The 7,357-nt window shown below is 50.4% G+C and overlaps 1 pseudogene; it reads left to right on the forward strand.

Annotated features, from left to right (window-relative positions):
- Positions 1 to 4,693: 4,693 nt before the first annotated feature.
- Positions 4,694 to 6,783, forward strand: LOC135912761 (uncharacterized; annotated as a pseudogene).
- Positions 6,784 to 7,357: the final 574 nt, after the last annotated feature.

Consider the following 7,357-nt stretch of genomic DNA (forward strand, 5'->3'; position numbering starts at 1 on the left):
GCAGCTGTTTTTTTACCCATCGCAACCCAATTTTCCTACGGAGTACATATTTTACTCCAAATAGCAGCTATGATCGAACTTGCTGTAGAATGACCCACGGCCAACCTATTGACAACACTGACCGATGACACGCACTTATCTAAAAAGCGACGCGAAACGCCTGCGCAGTATGATAGGTACAGCTACCATCTAAATGAATGAATGTCTTTTTTTCACATGACGCGCCATCTTTTCAGGCTTTTCAGCCAATTTTCGAGGCAACTGTGTGAAACCAAGCATTCTAACTACTCCACGGCTGAGTTATGTGTCTTTATTATTGCGATAGCAATTATATGGTCACTCCTGGCGCATTTATCTCGTTGCCGTGATGTTCCATATAAAGAAGAAGGGCGGTAACGTCGTCGCCCGTATGTTCCGGGCGCGAGTGAAACCTTGCGAGAGTCAGCCGACAGTCGCGGCTCAATTTTGCGCGCCGTCTTCCGTCGCACGCTAGTCACCGGGGCGAGTTCTACTGCTGCGGCTACTGTGCATGGCGCGGCCGCGCAGGCCGTATCTTGAAAGCGATCTGCGATGGGTACAGAGTCCGCCGAGTGCTGATAGCTTCGTGTGCGCTGTGTTTCCGCCGCTTAGCTCGCGTTGAATCGAGAGCCAGCACGAAGATCACTTCACTCGCTGCTGCTGCTGCCACGCTTCCTCACTCCGGCGTTTGGAAAGCGAGTTTCCGCGGTCATCGAGTGAGACGTGTTCACGTTTGCTTGTGCGCGCGGGACATTATGCTTGTCAATTTAGTAAGCAAATGCTTACAAGTTTATACAAAACAATATGTTTATTTAACATCATTCGGATGTTGGGTGCGCCGGCAAAAAGATAATGAGAAGGCATGAGAAGGCCGACGCACCATATATACAGAGGCTTGGCAGTGGTACACGAGAACATGCAAAGAAACAGCATGAAAACATTTTCAGATAACAAACACAAGATAACAAAATTGACATTGTTTAGTTATACGTGCATCGATTGAAATTCTCTGTTTAATACTGAAACTACTTCCCTCCCTTCGTATAGCTGTCTACTAATTTGCAATCGCAATCGATGCACCGCCTTTCGGGCGAAGCTGCGACTTTATTCCTTCGCAGTTTCCAAGAGAGTTGCCAGAAAATTAGAAAAGCGGCGAACGGTGCGAATGTTCTTTTAGTTGAGAATAATAACAAATTATGGCAAATCAGTTGTGCGGAAGCCCGAAGCTGGACCAGGACGATTTTTTTTTTTGAATTGTGAAGCTTTTCTCTTTGAGAACCACGCCCTGGTTTATTCTGTAGCTTCGTGCTGCAAAACGGGTGAATGTCCAACCTTCCCTGTTATTAACTTTCCTACACCTTGCGGGTTCCCGCAGGGCTGATTTGCCACATTACGTGTTCCAGTGCTTCCAGCTGTCGATTAATTGACTCTCGCTCTGCGATCTGTTAGCCTCCTGCAGCGTTACCAGCGATGGGCTAAGGAAATCAGCCACGAAGCCTAGGCTATATTTAGCGAACAGTCAGCACGATGCATTTAGCACGTTTCTGGCTTGTTATTTTTCGACATTGATTGGCCCATTACTGTGCTTAATTGTAAGCCCAAGCCACCTTGACAGCAAAAAGGCGATAACAGAAAATAATGGGCTTCGGCATAAATGTGCATGTCCACGCTGCGTTTACATGCTTAGGGTGCACACATCCTCGGCTTTTATTTCCCCGAACTTCAAAGCATTTTTTTAAAATTTTCATAAAAATATATGTTTTTTTTGGGGGGGGGGCAAAAATATTTTTCTATGTCAACTTTCATCCACCTTATCTGGCGCATAATATTTAGCGTTAGGCACACCGTTTTCTAGTCATTTCTTTAAATAAATTAACGTATAAAGTAAAACAGTCTATGGTTTCTGGATAAATTGTAGTGCCTATTTCACCCTGACCTATATAGTGTCACCACATCTTTATGTGTTCAGTGTTCAGTGCTCAGTGTTCAGTCTATTTTCATCATAAGAAAACCGACGTATAGCGTTCACTTGCGAAGTCTGAACGGCAGCAACCATATTGGGCAAGCCAATATGGTCACAGGGCGTTTCTGTGCATACGAGAGGCCACATTTTTTTGTCAATGCGCATACCGCAGCCAACATGTATAGTATCACTGTTGACACAATGAGCAGGTTGTGTATACGTAATAGCTAAACTTTCATTCTTACAATGGTGCATCAAATGGGGCAAGCACGAAAAACACAAAATAGGCCAGCGAAGCTCTAAAATACATGCCCTACGAGGTCAACAAATGTTCCAGTAAGAAAAGGAAACGTGTAATGGTGTACATTTAGAAATCTTTCAAAATATGTTTCGCCCGAATAAGGCGAAGCATCGATTGCGACAGCAAATTAGTGGACAGCTATACGAAGGAAGGATAGTAGTTTTATTGGCCGTTTAAACTTGTAAGTATAGGCATACTAACTAAATTAGCAAGCATAGTGCCCCACGTGCACAAACAAACATGAACATATCTCTCTCGATAACCGCGCAAACTCGCTGTCAAAACGCTGGAGTGAGGAAGTGCGGCAGCATGCAGCAGCGATCGAATTGACCTTCGCGCTGCCTCTCGAATCAACGCGAACTATATATACTCCGTTTCATACATAGTAGTCAACGCTGTGGAGGCTAGATAGACTTCTTGCAGTGGCTTCATTCGCACTTAGATAGAGTTCAATGTTTTATGACCACAATTGTGCGCAACTGCTTCTTATATAGGATTAGTATTGAATGAAACAAGTTTTAATCCTTAGAAACAAACGCACTCTGGTATACGGCTGCTAATGCATTGTTTTAAATCATTTTTATTTTTGTCGTCCTTTTCGGGTTGCCTATTTGCAACCCGTCGCGAGGCGCCTTATGCGTGCATGCTCGCGTGAGCGAACGCTGTTGGCGCGCAGCAGAGCATGGACGGAACGCGCGGAGTGATATCCTTTCTTGACCGAAGTTCTTGCGTAGCTTCCACAGAGTTGACTGCTATGCATGGAACGGAGTATAGCTGCGAAAGCACAGCGCACGACGGCGCGCGCGGCTGCCCGCTCATCAACAACCAGCCGCATCTATACGGCGGTACCTATGGCGACCACACCTACCATCGGATCCACACACAAACGCAAAGCTCCGGCCGACAACGACCCTCAGGCAGAGGATTGGCAGGCACGTCTCGACAGACTCGAGCAAAGATACGAAATCAATCACGTGCACCCACATCAGGGCTCTAGAAGCACACATCGAACGTTCACTCCACACAATTGGCTCACAGGTTGGCCAACAAATAGAGACCTTGTGCAAAACTATAGAAGCCCAAGGAAAACCCCGAGCGGTCACTGTACTCGCGGCCTCCGCGGCGGCACTCCCTCCAACCCTAGAAATTTCCCAGCCCAATCATGGCAATCAGCTCGGGCAACACCATCGTCTGGCAATGGAACTGACGCGGGTTCGCTCGTAAGCACGCAGTCCTCCAACAGTTCCTCACTGCGAGTGATTACCCCGAATGGATAGTCTTCCAAGAAGGTGGCAAGAACACGCAATTTGCCGGTTACAGTACATACCTATCGGAACGAGTAAAGTCTCGGGTGGCCACTGTCGTCAAGCGTAATCTCACTGTTCTCCAACACCATTTGGACCGTACTTTCCCCAAACACGTACTCTTAGAAATATTACGTCGACCCTTGCACTAGCCTGTTTCTGCTTAATGTTCAAAGCCCTCCCCAGGCCCATAAAGACGTTTTCTGGCCCCTTTTCGTCAAAGCCCAGCAGCTAGCGCAAGGTCGGCCTCTCCTCATCATCGGTGAGTTCAACGCGCATGCGCATGGGGCTACCACTACGACTCGGTTAAAGGAAGACGGAATGGCCGGCATAAAGGAATTACTGGCATACGCACCAGCCCCCCCTCACCACGGAGTATCCTACCCCCCTAGACTCGGTTCGGGCCTACACCGAGATACAACACCGGATCTAGCCCTTACGAGCCCTAGAGTCGTAGCCGCCTGGTCTTACACTCACGAAAATTTTGGAAGATATCACTTCATGCCCGAGATCGTGTTACAAGAGCCCACGAGGCAACCGAAGAGGACCGACTCAGGTGATTGACATGGACTCCTTTCGCACGCACAGGAAAAAGCAGTCCACACCTCCCGCCATTGCCGAGATCAAAACATGGACAACCGAAATTGTCAAACAAATGGCTGATGCCACGCAAACCGTTGACTTAGAGGACTCAGTCCTACACAACGACCGCTACTACGCCCGTCTACGGGAGCGCAAGAAGTTGCTCGGAGCTCTTCTCGCCATTCGATTGACACCTACATGCGCACCGAATCGGCAACCATCTTCCCACCTATCAAGGCTTGGCCAACCTTGTTCTAGACTCTCCAATCACTTTAGCGGAGGTCCGTTCAGAATTCAGTCGTCTCAAGACCAACTCGGGGGCCGGCTTCGACTGCATTTCTAACAGGATGCTTAGGAATCTAGACGACGCCTCTATTCACACCCTCACTGACTACTTTCAAGACCAGCGGTACAATACCGCAAGCATGAAAGTGCGCCAAGCTAGTCTTCATCCCCAAGCCGGGAAAGCCACCCACCTTGGTCAACCTCCGTCCCATCTCTGTTACGTCCTGCTTTGGGAAGTTAATGAAACACGTTACTCAGACCAGATTTCTCCGCTACCTCGAAGACAACCACCCCCTACCAGACACGATGTTCGGCTTCCGCCCTCACTTAGCAGCCCCGGATATTATGCTTCTTCTCCCTCACCAGGTCCGCATGCGTCGCACACCAGACACGAAAGTCACCGCCGGTCTCGATGTTGCCAAGGCCTTCGACAACATCCTCCATGAAGCGATTCTTTAACAACTCCAGACTCTCGGCGTCGGACATCCTACGTATATGCGCACGTCCGAGACTTCCTCACCGACCGCAAAATACAACTCGGCGCCGGCACGGGACATCCCTCCACCATCTCTCTTGGGAACCGCCGCACGCCGCAAGACCTCCGTGCTCTCGCCGCTGCCTTTCAACGTTGCACTGCTAGGCCTGCCCAATCTTCTGGCTGACATACCCCTCTACACCACAGCCTTTATGCTGACGATCTCACTCTTTGGATAATACACCTCATTGACGGCCAGTTCAAAGAGACTCTACAGACCGCCATCGATCGAGTCGGATACTACCTCGATACAATTGGCCTTAACTGTTCGGCGACTAAATCAGAGTATATCATCATCCCGTTCCCAGGACGGCGCCCACTACAGGTACTTCCTGAAATCAAACTCCAGGTGCAAGCAACCCCATCCCTCGTACAGATCACAAGGTATGGGGTTGTGCCTACACCTACAGGGAAACGACAGCAACAATATGTCGCTCCAACGCATCGACCGGTCGGTGGTAGATAGGATGCCTACTCAAGCGAGTCTCCAATAAGCACGGAGGTATACGAGAGTGCTACCTCTTGCACCTCGTTCAAGCCTTCATCTGTTCCCGCATCACCTAGTCTGCACCTTACCTACGTCTCACCCGCTCCGAAAATGAACGGCTAGAGGCGTCACTTCGCAAAAAATATAAGACGACTCTGGGTCTTCCCGTGTCCACAGCTACTCACAAGCTTATGGCTCTCGGCATCTCCAACTCTGTGCGCGAACTGATCGAAGCTGACCTCACCGTCCAATACGAGGTGCTCTCACTCACACGCGCTGGCCGAGCAGTACTGCAGCAAGTTGGGATCTCACCAACGAGGGCGGGCCCTAATTACATTGACCCTATACCCGAATATCGTAAATATCTCCGCATCCGTCCCATTCCCAAACGGATGCATCCGGAACACCACGCCGAGAGACAGGCCGACCGTGCACGTCAATTCGGAAAACGCTTCAGTGGACGTCCGCACGTCACATATACGGACGCCTCTTACCACACATCGAAGCCAGCGATGGCGGCAGTAGCCCTCACCTCTCACCGTAGCTGGTACACAGCCTGCAGTATTCGCAGCGCAGAAACAGTCACAGCAGCAGAGGAGGTTGCCATTGCGCTGGCGCTAACTGATCATAATACTAAAGTCATCATCAGTGACTCTCAAAGGTGATCCGCAACTGCGATGCCGACCGTATTTCTCGCCAGGCATCTTACATTCGACTTACTCCCCCCTCTTCCACCCCCACTTACTACTTTGGGCTACAGCCCACGAGTCGCTCAGCGAAAACGCCGAGGTGCATACACTTGCCCGAGATCTTAGCTGCTGAGCCGAGTGTAGGATGCACCGCCCCACTTCCCCTGACACCGCTATCTCGCGCGATTTTCTACTTGCCACTTACGCGGACATCCCCCAGTACTACCGACTTGGAAAATGCATATATGCACCAAGGCATATATGCACGCCAGGCATATATGCATATATGCATATATGCCTGGCGTCTTCTGAGATCGCACACCACGATCTCTGAAGACGCCAGGCCATCCAATGGCGCAAACTACAAAGAGCCAGCTTCCTGCACCCCTTTTGTACAGTAGAATCTTTCCGCAACAAATAACGCCTAGATGCAAACAGTGCTCAGATCTAGCCACGTTCGTACACATGACGTGGACATGTAAGCATTAAAACGCAGACAACGCAAACACCCCAGAGTCGTGGGAGCCCCTAGCTCCTACGTGCCTCCGAGCCAGCACACCAACGCCGGTTCATCCAGCGCGCCGTGGAGGCCGCGACATCCCAAGGGAACCCCTGCTGACCTCCTCTAAACCAGCGCAACCGGTCCTCGCACTGGTCCCCTCTTCTCGGGCGAATTAAAGAGTTCGCCACCACAACCACCACCCGCAGTAGAACGCACCCTGCCTCCTTACGCACTGCGGATCTTGTACCCGTCGCAGATGGCTAGGGCCGCCCGGGGTAGAACGCGCCCCTTTCTTACCTCTCCCCGGAGCCTTGCGCGCTACGGAAGGCGGCGCGTTTCCTACCCGCCTTCCACCGTTTCCTGCGCGAGATTGTGCCGCAATCGCCTGCAGAGCGTCGCACGCTTTTATTGGCACGGCGAGCAGCGACGATCTTATCACCCTTGGACTTTATACGGAGCCTCACGGCGACGCCGACGGCAGAAGCACATAATTGCTATCACGATAAACAATAAGAACAGCAACACGTGATTATCATCCCTAGGTGCTGAAGTGCAATATTGTGCCTCTCCACACGGGGCATAAGCTCGTAGGCTGAAATCAAGCGCTCAACATTGACAAATCTGTATGGAGCGTTTTTGCATGTCTGTATGTTTGACGACTTCACGCATTCTCAGATTTTTGGGTGTCCGT

The sequence above is a fragment of the Dermacentor albipictus genome, chromosome 2 (assembly GCF_038994185.2).
Source record: "Dermacentor albipictus isolate Rhodes 1998 colony chromosome 2, USDA_Dalb.pri_finalv2, whole genome shotgun sequence".
Taxonomy (NCBI): Eukaryota; Metazoa; Arthropoda; class Arachnida; order Ixodida; family Ixodidae; genus Dermacentor; species Dermacentor albipictus.